The 16533-nt window shown below is 37.9% G+C and overlaps 1 long non-coding RNA gene and 1 pseudogene across 1 annotated transcript; both read right to left on the bottom strand.

The window, feature by feature from the left end:
- Positions 1–1760: 1760 nt before the first annotated feature.
- On the bottom strand, positions 1761–2929 carry LOC110067290 (uncharacterized). Its single transcript, XR_002298657.2, has 2 exons — positions 2894–2929; positions 1761–2750 (listed from the first exon to the last, which is right to left on the bottom strand). It is a non-coding gene; the product is annotated as an uncharacterized LOC110067290 (long non-coding RNA).
- A 937-nt stretch (positions 2930–3866) lies between these two features.
- LOC149099672 (uncharacterized) lies at positions 3867–12216 on the bottom strand (annotated as a pseudogene).
- Positions 12217–16533: the final 4317 nt, after the last annotated feature.

Here is a 16533-nt window from a genome sequence, read left to right as displayed (position 1 = left end):
ACACGACTCCTAGGAAGACCATTATTATGATAAGATTTTTGTGTTTAAATAAAGATTGATTGACTGATTGAAGAATGTAGTCATGCAGGCGTGTGGACAGGGCTCACTCTTTTAAAACTACAAAGGGAGTCACTCCATGATATTAATGGTTCTTGCTGGACCAAGCTATGAAATAATCTGGTGTAATGTTGGGGTCAACAGGTGAGTCTCAGACGGAGGAGTATGGAATCGAACTGGTCTCTGCAATGCGCTGGAAAATGGGGGAAATTAATCTCCCACTGCCTGACCCCTTACCAAACAGAACTGAAGACTGCCCCTATGTGATTGTAGGGGATGATGCTTTTGCACTGAAACCGCTTTTGATGAAGCCTTATCCTCAGCAAGACTTAGACCTTGAAAGACAGATTTGTAACTATTGTTTCTCACAAGCTCAAAGAATAGTGGAAAATGTTTTTGGCCTTCTTGCCAAATGTTGGCAAATTTTTCGTGCTCCAATTTCCTTTCAGCCAAAGAAAGTTGAGATTGTCGCCATGGCCACTGTCACCCTTCACAACTGGCTGATCAAAGGACCATCAAAAGATGTTTATGTTCCACCTTGTGTTATTGACACCATCAATCCGTCCACCAGTGAAATTGTTCCAGATTCCTGGAGAGATGATGGTACTCCCTCCAAAAACTTGCTGCCTTTGGCAATGCTGAGGCATGGCAACAATCCATCCAACCATGCAGAAAGAGTGAGGGATGAGTTCAAAGAATATTTTAACTGTGAAGGTTAATTTGGCTGGCAATGTGACAAATGCATGCAACACTTTCTTGGACATTCGGGAAGTAAATTATTTCAAAATCTGTTTCAAGAAGTTTGTATTGACACCTGGAAATCCTTGACAAGCTTTTCTGCTAGTAACAACTGACAGAACATGAGTGTGTGTCACTGTACAGAATGAAATTTGTACAGAAATTTGAATTGGAGCATTTGAAAAGATTGAAAGATATGTTACTGCCTTGAACCAGAAAACATTACTGTAAACCTCAGGAAACTATATGGCCTTTTTTATTTGATTCTGACAGGTCAATTGTGCACTGACCATTGACAATAAACTTCAGGACACATCACGAAACCTCACAACCATAAACTGCTTACCGTTGCTGTTTGTTTCTTATTTTCTCGCTTTTAATTGACTTTTTCCTTGCTACACAATATTCCATAAATATTTTGGGTGTTTGTGGTGTTCTGAGTTTCACAGTGATGTAAATACTGTTATTATAACTACATTAAACAGCATGCAAGTTGTTAAGTTTGCTTATGGAAAGTCTAAAATTGATAACATTCACCTCCTTGTTTCTATAATGGCAGAAATCAAAGGCCCCTGTGAGGCAGCTCATAGATGAATGTTTCCTTTTGTTTTTTGTTCACGAGTCTTCGTGCAAAACCTGAGTTTGATCAGCATGAAAAATGAACCTGTGGGTAGAAGTCATATGAATGGTTTCACATTTAGACTTGTTTTGACACATAGGCAAAAGGCAACGTGGAAATGACTTATTGGATGAATGTAGAAAAGGTAGTAGAATAAAAAGAGAAGAGTGAAAACCAGGAAAATAAACATCTCAGTCAAATGTGATACATAGGTTCCGATGTCCAAATATGGTTGCTTATTGACACCCTTTAGGTGGCTGAATTCGTTCTCTGGTAAAATCATTTTTAATAAATAATTATTTATTACACATATGAAATAGATTTCAAGAGAGTGCAACAGCAAAAATCAAGATGAACACTCCTTTTATTAGGAACATTTTCTTTCTTAGTAACACATTGAAATACTGACCACCATAACGTAGCACATAAAAGCTAAGAGGAGACATTTTAGCCAACAGTCTCCTACACACGCAGGTTATCAATTTTTTGCTGAGTTATAAATAACATAATCTCTACAGCTGCAGGACACATGTAGTAGAAGTACAGCAAGATAACCATTTTAAGAATTGAATGAGAATTCAACAGGTATAAGCTGGAAAGGTTAGGATAGCTTCTACTTGAAATAAACATTGCAAGATTTGTATTTAATTAATAGAGACAGATTAACACATTCTATTTTTGTGTTTCTTTATGATGGGGTCTAGTAGTTTCATTTAATTACAGTCCTAATACGAAGGACTGATGTTACTCTACATGTACATGTACATGTTCATGTATATGAATATTATATGGAGCTGCTAATTTTAAGTTGAAGTTGTATTTCTCTATTCCACTGCAAAGCTATAGGTTCATTTCTGAGTTCAGTTTTGACACATGTAGTGACTTCAGGTGGATTTCACTTGTTGACATTCTTGACTTTAATCAACGTACAAGGATACAGTTCCAAAGTGTTTCCAACTGTGTAATTATAAGTGCAGTTTGGAGAGCCATTTTATATGCTTGTAACCATGTCTTTTGCAAAGAATGAGTTTCAACAGCTCAAGTGGCAGCTAACACAAGCGTTGAAAGCAACTCTGTAAGCAGGAGTATTTTAAATCCATCTGTAATTCTCAGATTAATTCCATGAAGTCTTAAGGGTGACAAGTTTGTGTTGTTAAAGCCAGTTTCTATGAAGTCTTTTGATATTATTTTTGGCAGCTGGTAAACATGTATAGCACCAGTAATGGTGTTGTTAATATTAACATCTGCTTACTGTCACTTGCATATTATACTGTAGTTGTTATTGCAGTGTTCATCTGGGTTATATGCATCTGCACAATAGTACAACTTGCTTCACCTGCAATACACAATAAAGACAATAGGCACATATTTTAAAAGGGTATGAAAGTGAATGCAGAAAAATGATACATGTATATCTTTAATTTGCTGCCCTTTGCCCTCCCCCCCCTCCCCAACCCCCAATGAAAATAAGCTACTTACCTAAATGTGGTGTCCACGTGATATTTCTTGCTTTTCTGGAAAGGGTTTAAGAAAGGAAAAGCCAGTTATAAATGGTATGCTTCCCTCAAGAAACATTGGAGCTAAATAATCTCTTTGACCTGAAAAATTTATTCTTATGTACAGAATCTGCAAATTCTGGTAGAGTTACATGTAATTTTGAATCTCTATGAGGACTAGGAATTTAAGAACATGAAAAGCACAGGAAATCCAAACCATTCTTTGTTTCTGCCAATAAATGTTGTGACTTGTTTCTATACACAGGAAACTTTTTAAGATTCCCATTTGGGAAATAAATGGGAAAAATTCCCATTACTGGGAATTAGCTGGGACATAAAATTCCTTTTTGGGGATAACATTGGGAATTCCATACTAACTCTTTTCACAAATATGGGATTGTTCTGGGAAAAAGCTGTGCTTTTTTATGTGTCTCAACATTGGGAAAATATTGTGACCGTTTATCCAATTTATTCCCAAACTTGGAAAAATATGGAAATTTCCCCCCATGATTTTCCCAGCCTTGAGAAAAAAATATACGATGCTCCCCATGTTATTCCCAACTTTGGAAAATATGGAAACATTTCCCCATGATTTTCTCAGCCATGGGAAGGAATATTTAGATGTTCCCCATGTTATTCCCAAACTTGAGAAAATATAGAAATATTTCCCCATGATTTTCCCAGCCATGGGAAGGAATATTTAGATGTTCCCCATGTTATTCCCAAACTTGAGAAAATATAAAAATATTTTCCCATGATTTTCCCATTCATGTGAAAAATATTAATTAATATTAAAACGTTCCCCACTTTATCCCCAAACACATTTCCTTCCAATTTTCCACCTTATTATTATTTTCAGTGGAGCACTTTTTGTGGTCTTTGCCTCAAATCAAAATAATAATTAATATTATTGTAAATGCCTCGAATCCATTTTATTAACATTTCCAGTTTTCCTCTTGTTCATGATGCTGTATAAGTATTCTACTCAAAATGACTTTTATACAATGCCATCAAGGCTTCATGATAATTCTGCCCTAGTATTGTGAAACTAATGCACACTATATGTTGCTGATGGGGTGATCAAATTGCCTTTTCCCAACAATTAGCATTGATCCATTGACCATGAGCAACCGCAATAATTGAATCAAAAGAAACTGTGTTTCTTGCTGTTCATCCAATTGTCTCCCAAACAAATCTACCCAAATCCTGGTGTCTCTCGACATAAAAGTACACATCAATGGTTTGTCGCTCTATCAACACTTATTACTTTGGCATACCAGACATCCCCTGGTTCTTCTCCTTGAATAAGTAACATGTCATTTTGTTCAGGATAGACAGGTACAATGAGTTCATAGGGAAGCTTTTTAAGCTTTCTCATATAATCAACTACAGTTGCCACATTGTCCCCACAGTCATAAAGCATTACTTTCCTCTGGATGTTTTCTGGTACAAAAAAACAATTTTTCACCATCAGGCCTAAGTTTCACCTTGGGGAAACCATTTAAAATGTTTCTGACAGTTTCTCCATTGTCAGTTAGGTGAAATGGTTTCACAGTACCTTCACCAACTAAATGGTATCCTTGCATTCCACAATTTATGGACATAAATCTTTCAATTGAGACTACAGTTTCAGTTTCATGATGTGAAACAAAGACGTTATCGCTGTTTGATAAAACTGTACCATCATAACCAAGGTTCTTCACAAAGCACCTTTTAGTAACAGATACAATCTTTGATACCTCAATTCTGCACAGTGATAGAGAAGCACAAATCTTCTCATGGTCACAATTTGTTAATTCCACAACTTGGCTCTTTGACCCAATCAATAATGCATTGTGGGACTCTCTAAGGCACTCTATTCTTGCCCTTTCTCCAGAACTCACTATACCCCAGAAAATTAAAAACAAAGGACAAAGTTAATATTGATTTGTAAACATTCCCTTTCTTTGCAAAATCTAAACAAGATGTCAAGACTAATGTTAGTCCAGATAATTATTCATTTGCTACAGTCACTCAATTCATTATTTTATCCTAATACTGATCAACATATAATGTACAAATGAACTGCTCTCAAGAGATACATTGTCCCCAAAGGTGTATTATTATACTATTTAAATGTCCTTGAAACAATTGAAAATAAGACATAAATACTGTTTTTCTTTAAAAAATACTGTGCCTTCAGGACTTTGATAAAACTGTCCCTTATCAGCTACTTATATTTGATATCCAAATGTTAATGGATCAAATTGGTTCCTACTACTGAAAAACCTCCAAACAGGGCATCATCACATGACCACGTGTTCCAGGGATTAGTATGTAGTTGTACTGGGAGAAAAAAAAAAACTATGTTCTGTGCATTAACCATTGTTAGGACTAGTCGCCTACCTGCTTAGTTTCCTGTCCCCTGTAGTAATCAGTCATGATTTCTGGTTGAAGACTTTTCAAGTATTCTCTGCGAGCCTCTGCACTGGCAAAAGTCCCTTCCACTCCTTTGCAATTGTGAGATCTTTTGACATAATCTTTAACTGCCCTCTCAAAGACTGCACACCAGTAATTGTCGGTTGCTGAAAAGTTCAGGATGTCTTCGTGCACACGAAGCATGTTGTGAACTGATATTGTACACATTTCAAGGCCTTGTGTTTCTTCAATTTTTACATTAATTCTTTTAGCCAACTTTTCAGGAAGTTCAATCATATCATCATTCCACCCATCTCTTCCACTGTTACGCCACAAAATGTAATAGTAACGCAAAATGTAATAACTTTTGCCACAAAATGTAATAGTAACGCAAAATGTAATAACTTTCGACGCAAAATGTAATAATGTCAGTAACGCAAAATGTAACAACTTTTGACGCAAAATGTAATACATAAAAGTAACGCAAAATGTAATAATGTTTTGGTTGGTATATGTTTGTTGGAAATATTCATTTATTTTTTAATTATTATTTTTTATTTATTAAGATCGTAATAGGCACCCATCAGAGACTTGCTCTAGGCAAGAGTTTCAATGTCAAGGCACAATTGATAGCAAAATCTTCCCACTTAAAATGATTGAATTCCCATGCACATCTTTAAATTAAGCTGTACACTAAGATCTTAAAGAACCTGATTTTATACACAAATGATAACTCGGAAAATAATTGGAAGTAAGGGATGGCTTGTGCAAGAATATAAAAGAATATGCCATTTTATCAATGTAGGGTAAGGGATATAAATATATCTAAAATATATCCGCTTAAGACAATGTTAGAGCAACATTGCCATTTTGTTAATGTTAATTGTTTTACGTGGCAGGAAACGCAACTTTCCATCCATGTATGACAAACTTGGCAAAAATATTTTTTTTTCACGAAAAGTTTGTAGAGGTCAGTAAGGGGTCAGTTGACCGACCGCAGGCCACTGTTTATCAGTAGTAATCTGAAACCAAAGTAACACATTCCTCTGTCGTTTCAATAAGACTTAGTATACCAATGCTGGTCAGTCTTCGTTCTAGTCGACCATGAACACCATATTGTGGTATTGGTTTTTATTCATAACCATTGCCAGTAACGTGCAACAAATTTCCGCAATTTCATCACTCAACGATGAGACGTATGAGACATTTCTCGAGTTGCTCAAAGGAAAATTTAACGTCCCATTGAAGCAAAGAACCACCAAGCAGAAATCCGCTCTTGTACGGTTTTGGCGAAATCGCGACCATGTATCTCTGAAAGGGGGCAAGGTATGCTACGATGGTAAGCCAATAATGAAAAAATCAGCTGTATTGAGCATTGTAGCGAAAGCATTCAAGGCAACAAAAGGTTTGGGTGTGAGGAATATCTATCACCATCTAAAAGATGTCTGTAGTGGCGTGGGAGAAAGAGACGTCAGAGGTGTGCTTGGAAAGTCGCGCCTACATCAACAACTGAATGTTTGATTCCAAAACAAAGCTGCTTTAAAGCCAGTACGCGCTAAAGCTGTACAAATCCGCCATCAGGTGGATTTAGTAAGCATGGAAAGTATGCCAGTCAAGTGGAAAGGAAAAGTATTCAAGTATGTCTTGTCCATTTTAGATGTATTTAGCTGGTACCATTGGCTTTTTCCACTGGAGGGGAAGAAAAGCAGCTCGATCGGGCGGCACTTTCAAACGTTTACAAAGAGCATGGGCCTCCTCGCGTCATACAGCACGACCAGGGGTGAGAATTCGACGGTGCTGTCAATAGACTGTGCAAGAAGCTTGGTATTAAAGTAATTAAAGGGCATCCATACCACCTGCAGTCACAGGGAAAAGTAGAACGGGCCCACAGAACATTTAAGAAAAAGATTATGTACGATTTAATGACTATGCGGAAAACAGGAGTGAACTGGGCAAAATGTTTACCAGAATACACAAGAGCATTAAATCAAGAAGTTAAGGAGGAGCTATCTTGGAAGTCTGCCTTTGAAGTTTATTATGGGCGCAAACCTTTCAGGAAAGATGAACTATCAGAGGCCACTACTGCACAAGAATGGAATGTTGAGAACGAAGCTTACGAAGAGATGATATCTTCGCGACCAAAAGATTACGAATCCCATGATATACAAGTTAATCGAATACGGAAAGCTGCTTCCGTGGCAAGTGAAAGATGCGAAAACCGCATGATCCAGAAGGGACTGAGGAACAATCCACCTTCAGTTTATGATATTGGTGAAAAGGTGCTGCTTCGCTACCCTGCAGCGAAAAGAATAGGTAGCAAGAGGTCTATCTTAACAGCAAGAATACTTAAGAGAAATTTGAAAACTTGTAAATACAAAGTTCAATTTACATTTCCAGCTGGCTCTTCCAAGATTCTGACTAAATGGATTTCCGTTAATGACATGACAAGTACAACACGTGACAAAGAAAAGAGGAAGAGAAAGCTCGCATGCCAGAGTAGCAAGAAAATGCACAAAAAGAAGTATTTGATACCTTTCTCAAATCATAGGGAGAAATTCACTGACATGCAGTCTGAGATGAATTTTTTAATCAGCTATGACCCGCCCAAAGATGGCAACTGCCAATTTTCTGCACTTTGTCATGAGCTTGTGAACATTGGCATCTTCCGCTCTGCAGAAACATTAAGAAAAGAGATTGTGTCATTTCTGGAGTCGCATCCAAACTCTCCAGACGGGACTCCTTTGGAATTATTCGCTGGCACACCTTGGAGCCAATATCTGCGATTAATGGCACGCAATGGAACACCTGGTGATCACTTAACGCTCCAAGCAGCAGCTGATATATTTAATATACAAATTGTTGTATATTCCACTCTCGGTGCAACGGCTACGCAGACAATTTCTCCTACGAATGGCTGTCCCATTGCGACATTTTATCTAGGTCACTTTGCCGAGGGAGCTGGAGAGCATTATGTGTGCTTGGCAGACGAAACAATTCCTGATCGCTCCGACACAGAGTACAATTGTCTTTCCCCCATCCAAGATGAACAGTCCGATTTAGGTAGCACATCAGGTTTAAATGAACCAGGGGATCAGTCCCAGAGCGGTGCAGATCAATACGCTCCTGACATCAATACAACCCATGGCAACCGAACCCGATTACATGAAAATGAAGAGCAAGATACGAATAACCAATGTGGATATGAACAGCAGGGAAACGATCGTGCAAGTCAGTTTAACGAGTGTAATACAGATTATGGTGCTTACATTAATCCTGATGTTTTGGAGGACGTTACAGAAACAACAGGGGGAAGTTATCCAGAAATGTGAAGTTCTGAGCCGCCCGACACAGAGTATAATTGTGTCCCCCCCGTCCAAGATCAACAGTCCGAATTGGATGGGGCATATCAGTCCCATACCAAAACAGATCGACATGCTCCAGACGTCAACACAGCCCATGGTGACCGAACCGGATTGCATGAAAATGAAGAGCAAGATACCAATAACGAATGTGGATATGAACAGCAGGAAAATGATCATGCAAGTCAGTCAAACGGGTGTAATACAGACTATGGTTCTTTCCTTAATCCAGATGTTTTGGAGAACATTACAGAAACAACAGTGGGGAGATATCCACAGATGCGGCAGACCCTGAGAGCTGTTTCGCGGTTTTTCAAATGGATCGTCGACAATGTACCTCTTCCACAAATTTACCTTCCAGAGCTAGCAGATGTTGCCGACATACACCAGCTAAGCATACGAAAAATAATAAACATAAAGGGAAAGAACAGTGGAGCAGTAATCGCTCTAAAACACATAATTAATGCTAAGAACTGGACAAACGCTTGGGTTTGCTTAGTAGCTTACAGCTATGGGTGGTACGGTGTCTCCAAGATTTACTGGAGAACCCGCGATTAAAAGAGCCCTGAAATAGTTTAAAGTTTAAGTTTCAGTTTACATTTTCAAGTTTCATTTTTCCTTCCTCAGAGTTGCAGTTAGATTTCGTTTGAAATAAGATTTTCATCAATTTAAAAGATATGTGCATAATTCTTTTACCAATTTTTATTTAAAAAAAGGAGCTGACTCACTTCTAGCGTGATATTGCAAGACATTAAATTGGACAAAGTCGCTTGTTTGTTAGTACGTTAATTAGTGTGACAATATAATGGATAAAGAATTGAATGATATTTCATTGTTGCTATATAAAGTTAGCATATATACCATTACAAATCGTAGTTTTTGTACCTTAATTTCAAAATAAAGAAAGGCATGTGTTATTTGGGGGGGCTTTTTTGTATGAAAAAATACTTTTCTACAGGAATTTCACGAGAGTTCACCTATTCACCCCTTTTCCCCTGGAAAAATCAAAGTAGCCTTTTGGAAAAACTCGTGGCGTCTGCTGGTTTTAAAAAAAGACGGATGTTCTGTCCCTTACCCACATGTAATTCCTTATATTTCAAACAAATATATACCAACCAAAACATTATTACATTTTGTGCTATTACATTTTGCGTCAAAAGTTGTTACATTTTGCGTTACCGACGTTATTACATTTTGCATCGAAAGTTATTACAGTTTGCGTTACTATTACATTTTGTGGCAAAAGTTATTACATTTTGCGTTACTCTCACATTTTGTGTCAGTTATTACATTTTGTGGCGTAACATCCACTGTTAAAATGCAGTTCAGTGAATCTGGCGACTGAAGATAAAATGTCAACTTCATTCAAGTTCTGCAGCTTTCCCTCCAAAACAGTTTCAAGCATGGGATAGGCAAACTTTTGAAAACCCTCTGCTTTCCAGAAAGCAAGTCCTTTACCATCCTTTCCAACTACAACAGGAAGTCTTCCAGCTTTAAGTTCAGTTGTCCATGGGAAGATCTTGATCTGCTCATCCAGGTAAGTTTTGTCAATCAACTCTAATTCTAACATTCTCTGGACTTGATTCTTACAAAGGTTTAGTGGGACAGTGTGGAAGACATCAATGACCATATGTTGAAGAATATCAAATCCATAAAGTGGATACAAATACTTATGAAGCAAGCTTGTTCCAGTAAATCCTCTCTCAGATGATTGCTTTTTTTCTCACAGTTATCCTTGTTTCATTATCAAGGTCATATAGATTTTCCTGTTCAAGTTGGATGTCTCTGATTTCCCAGGGATAGCGACAATGGAAACGGTTGTCCCCATAATAATAATGATGGGAGTAGTTGCCTTGTTTTCCAATCATTTTGCACCTTCTGCAACCACATTTACCTTGATTGAGGAACTTTCCAATTTTGCATTGACCAGGATGATCTCCAGCCCAACACAATAATAAAACTCTTACAATTGGCATTTCATCTACCTGAAAGTTGTCAATGGAAACTTCTGAAGGATAGGGAACTTTAAATCCATCAATAAAACCAGTAACAAGATCTTTCATTAGCGGTTCCAATAATGGATCAAAACATTCAGGGACATCACTAGGCACAGATGTACATGGCACGAAACCCACAACATAGACCTCTTCCACATGGGTGCGATCTGCCTTGTACATATTAGCTATAGAAATTTCAATAGAGCCACAACTCCTAAAGCTTGTTTGGAAAGGCTGCCAAGCATCCCAGTGGCCAATCAAAGCCAGATTCAAAGGAGAACCACAGGTTGTTTTTGTTTTAAAAAGAAATGTCTCAAAACATTCTGGACAGTTCACCAAAGACATGCCATTGTCATCCTTAGAGCAGGAATAAAGAGTTTCAGTTGAGATGACGGCTTTGCAATTCACACATATTGTCAGGAGAGGCCATGTTTTGTTGCGATTCCAAAACCATTCAAGGTCCACCTATCTTTGCCCATCCCAGATTTCGTTTTTCACTGGCCAACTCAAAGTTCTCCCAAGCCAGTGATCTTTTTCCTGCCAGTGTGATAGCATTTTTTTACACATAGCCTCATTACGAAACCAGTTCTTCACTTTTTCATTTAAACCAAGGTAATAGGTAAAGGTAAAACTTATGGTGAAAGGGCTTTTTCCGTGGTGGCACCAAGGCTCTGGAATAAACTACCCCTCCAGATCAGACTTTCATCATCAGAGGCAGTTTTTAAGGCTAATCTTAAGACTTATCTTTTTAAGCGTGCATTTGATTTGTAGTTTATACTTTTTATTTGTAGCCTAATTGTATTATATAGCGTATTTAATTCTTAGGATTTTAACTTTTAGGATTTAGGATTTTAGGTTTTTAAAGAATTAGGATTTTAATTTTAAAGTATTGTAAAGCGCCATGGACAATTAGTGGAAAATGGCGCTATATAAATGTATATTTATTTATTTATTTAATAGTACTTTATGTATCCAGGTTTACCACAATGAGGACATAAATCAGACTTTCCAGTATACTCCAACTACGGCTGTACTGATACTTGGTGGTTGTCTTTCCATTGCGTGTCATTTCTTTGCTCTCCCTGCATATACATATGTAACATTCTTTGGCATCAGAAAAACCCTCTTGTTTTAGGAGCAACTGAGCTGCATTCCAGTTTTTAGGCCACAAAGTAGATAGTATGTCAACATCAATGTCGTCTCCAACAGATGTAAACAGCATCTTTTTTCCATAATCTAGAATGTCTTCAAATGTTTTCACGGAAGCTCCACTATCTTCCATAATATTCATTCCATCAAGCACAGCCTTCACAATAATTTGTCTCAAAGGATTGACATTTTTTTGGGACATTAAAACCCCATACCAGATAATGTTTGGGACACTAAAATCCCATCTTGGGGAATTTTTGGGAAGTGAAAAATCCATGTCAGGGAAAATATTGGGACATTTAATTCCCATGTCTGGAAAAATACTGGGACGAGAAATTCCCATGACAAGGAAAAAATTGGGATATTCCTGTCCCATGTAAGGGTTTGCTATCATTTTCCCAATCTGGGAAATTCACAAAGAAAACACAACGAAAACCCTGAAACAACCCACTTTATTCACAAGTTGGGAATTACAAAACATAACCTGTGATATGTGATTCAAATAGTTGCTTGTTACATTTAGATATTTATTTGGTATGTAAAGTTTCATATTTAGCTAAATTAAATATAATTATAATGATCTCATATGATACACATGGTGAATTTTTTTTACCAAATATTCAGACAGCTTTCATTGAAATATAAATAGGCTTATGATCACTGTAGTAAGACTCCAGGGTACCTGCTGATTGTACACATTGTGGTACATTGGTATAAACATGATCTATCTGTGTACGGTAGTCAGTGGTATACTGGTTAATCAACTGAGTATATCCTTTGTCTGTTATAAGATATTTTGTTAGAGCTTTTTGTTCTGTATTTGCCTGCATTAGATCAATATTGAAATCCCCAAGCAGTACAGTTGGAATTGTAGGTTCTATTAATACCGAGTTGTGAAGATGAGTAAGAGCATCAATTAACTGTGAAATTGTAACTTTAGTTTTCAAGCGGTAGATACCAATGACATGAATATTTGGAATTGGTTGGCTTAAAACCCTAACAGTAATTTCCAAATTATTAAAGTTACATCTGTATGGAATTTTAGTACAATTCAAATCATTCTTAATGTACACAGCAGTTCCATAGCAAGTTCTTATGTTAGACTGACTAAAGTCATTTCTGTAAAGAGTAAATTCACGAAGCTGATATGTATCATCTCTACCTGACAAGCAAAGTTTTGATTCAACAAGAATGTTGACATCAGCTTTTTGAATGTTGTAATCACTTCGCACATCATCTATGTGGAGGTGGAGAGATCTAACATTCTGAAACAAGATTGTTTTTGTTTGGGGTGAATTGTCAGTCTGTAACACTGCTAAAGGCACAAGGCTTGCTTGTGTTCTTAGTCTGCTCATTTCACTTTTAACCTTCTCAGTAACCTTTATTTTGTTTTCATTCAAATTAAGAATATGCAGTGAAGAGCTGTTTCGTACACGGCTCAAGCCAACATAATGCATGTACTCTCTTGTGGATGCTGGAAAATCAACAACTGCCTCATTTAACATGTCGCCTTGACAACGGTGAATAGTCTTGGTAGCAGCGGGTCTAAGCGGAAATTGGCACCGGAGAATTTGGACTTGACTATTTTTATTGACTTGAAATTGTCTTGTTACTTCCAATACTGGTGTCCAATTTCTATCTATAGTTGCATTGTACAATGGTGCATTTTCTCTGCGCTGGGTTCTGCCTATGTCAGGATGTGGAAAAGAGACCCAGATAATACTTGGTCTGGTGGAATTTTCAACTCTGTAGTCTATGTTTTCTGACACACTCTGCACCATTGGTGAGTCCATCAGTCACATCAACATTAGTTGTCAACGGGGCCTGAACAATCGATGAAACCGATGATCGGAAAATCAATCGATCAATCGATGACAATCGATGCCTTGTTAGTTAATTGTCATCGATTGGCATCGGCCAATCAATGACCAATCGATAATCACACAGAAGTGGTCGCAACTCATCGATTGTCATTGATTGGCGTTAAAAAATTCTCGGTATGCCACGTTCCAGCATGTATGTATATGCACTCGCAGTACGCACGAATGTTTGAGATGATTCAAATTTGTTCAAATTTGTTCGAATTTGTTTGTATGCAGCTGAATGGTTTCAAAAATCAAGAACAGAAACACACTTTGACAGACTTTGAACAGTTTGAAACAGTGTTTTGAAGAAACACAAGTCAACAACACACCTTTTCGCTTAGCTGTTCCTTTCGCTGTCCTTTATACTGTTGATATCTGGTTGATATGAATTTTCAGGAATTTTATATTTTCACTATTTCCTATTTTTCCAACAGGTCCTGTCCACACGCCGTGCAAGATGAAATTTATTATCTGATTTATCCGTGTAGATTTCTGAGAATAATTAAGTGTAGTGTTTAGTGTTAAAGATTTCCAGACGGAGGAAAGAGCTGCAAAATAACTCTCGAGAGACTGCGAGAATGTTGACTCTTCCCCAGCCGTCTATTAGTCTGGCGATGAAGAGATGACTAGGGACGAGTCAGCTCGTCAGCTCTGAATGGTGGGTGATGTAATTATACTGAATTGTAATAAAATAAACCAGAATAAACGAGAATAGGCTTCGGAAATCATTTTATTAACAAAGGTCTGCAAAGGTACATGAAGTAAGCAATAAAGTCAGATAAAGGTTATTTCTTCAGGCTTAATTCTCCTGGTTTGTATGCGTCATTCTTCGCCATTTGGCAATGGTTCTGAAACCAATTTTCTACCTATAGAATAAATTTAAATGTTTTAGTATATCATTCATGGGTTAATTTACATTTTTTTCAGTCTACATTTTCACACTTCATTGCACAATGCGTTACGCGTTATACAATCTGAATATGAAAACAAAAGACGAGCCGCAGGAATTTTTCCCGCGGTTACTCGGGTCATTTGGCAGCTCGGTTAAGGTGTGAATCTGAACAGCTGATCTGAATCATCGGGTGACGTGAGCTTTAGTCACAATGGCGTGCAGTTTGAGCTGATTGTTTCGATTTGCAGCGATTTTCAACCATGATATTACTTCCCATTCTGGTCACTTTTCTTTTGAGGATTATAACTACATATAGCACACCTCATCAGACCATCAATGCTATTCAAGAGCAACTTAAGGCTTTAGGATACTCGATTTCATCCCCAGATAATTTTGAAAACAGCTTAAGGTGCGATGCATGCCAAGTAACGTTGAAATTTCAAAAATCTTTCCAAGCCGTTTGGTTGCTAAAACGGCATACGGGGGAAAAGGCCCATCAAGTGAAAGCAGGATGGATACTAGACGACGAAAACAACGTACAACGATCAAAGCCGAAAGGTAAGCTTAAATAAAGTGATCATGTACAATTATGCAGAACTCCTGAGAACTCAGAATAATTACCTGGGTCTTTGTTATATCCATAGATTCGGCCAACTGCTCAATCATACTGTTCATTGGCAGCCCGTTTGAAGCTTGATCAACTGTGTCCAAACTAGCGAATTCGACCTTGTCAAAAATCTTTCGCTTCTTCTTTGGCGGCGCAGTTTCCTGGCTTTCTGATGGTTTCCACTGTCGCCGCTGTCTGTTTGCCTTTCCCTGTTCAGAACAAAGGGAGAGATTCCAGATATTCAGATGCTTGTTTCTGCTAGTAGTAGTAGTAGTATACTTTATTTACCCTCGGATTGTAGAGTAGCTTTAACAGCTAATGTCTCCGAGCATTTCAACAGCACAATGGGCAGAGACCAGACCACAACACTGCTGTGTTTGTAACTCAACGCAATGAAAATCAGTAAAGTGCTCACCTTTGCTCGCTTTCAGCTGATCCAGCAGCTTTGCCTTTTCTTCTGGGTTTGACAAAAATGTTTTCATCAATTCCCACAGCTCTCTCCCTGTGCCAGTTGGGAATGATTGCGGCGGATTGTTTAGAAGCGATGACATGGTCCCCTGTGAGCGTTTCACAATTTCCTTGGCAAAAAATGGCACCAAAACCGTACGATTTTGGTGAAGCCAACTTCTTATCTCATTGGCAACTGTCAATGGGCTTTCTCCTGTTTCTTGCGGGGATTCTTTGACTTCCTCACTTGCATCTAGACACAAAGATTCAGAAGATTTCTCAATCAGAATTCGGGCTGCCTCACCACAGACTATTATGCACGAAATTTCTGTTTTCCTTCCAAAGAGTAACTGGACTTACCTTCACAAACCTTGCCCCCACATTCTTCGAGGAACTGTAAAAGGTTGTCTTCATGTTCTGGTATTTCCACAGTGATCTACAAAGGCGTAATTCAACTTGAGTTGGCTGGTAAAATTTCTGAAATTTGCAGGATGTCCGACACTAAGACTTACCTTCCGCTGAGTAGTGCTGGTAGAGTTATCTCCGAGGGTAGCTTCATCGATATTAGACATACTGCAGATTTCATATAAGCTGAAAATACGAAAGTTTAAAATGTTGATGATGCCTGAACGACAGTGGAACGAACACCGAAATGAACTGAATGACACACGTGCTGGTGGAATGCAGTGAATCAATGAAACAGGAAACTCCCGTGGACTTTTTGTGGGAAAAGTAATCGATGCCACTTTGATCCGGCAGATCTGGGTATGTGATAATTTTATGTAATTTTAAGCTGCGGTGAACAAGTCACACAAGTACGTGTTAATTTCTCAAATTCTTATTTTCAACAGGATGCAAACAGATGACAGACTTTTTCTCTAAGATGAGTAAGGGAGCCTCCAGAGCCTCT

Source organism: Orbicella faveolata, unplaced genomic scaffold, assembly GCF_042242905.1.
Source record: "Orbicella faveolata isolate gen_17 unplaced genomic scaffold, um_ofav_v1 contig_46, whole genome shotgun sequence".
NCBI classification, from domain to species: Eukaryota; Metazoa; Cnidaria; class Anthozoa; order Scleractinia; family Merulinidae; genus Orbicella; species Orbicella faveolata.
Note: the sequence above shows the minus strand (reverse complement) of the source record. Positions and strands in the feature narration are given on the sequence as shown.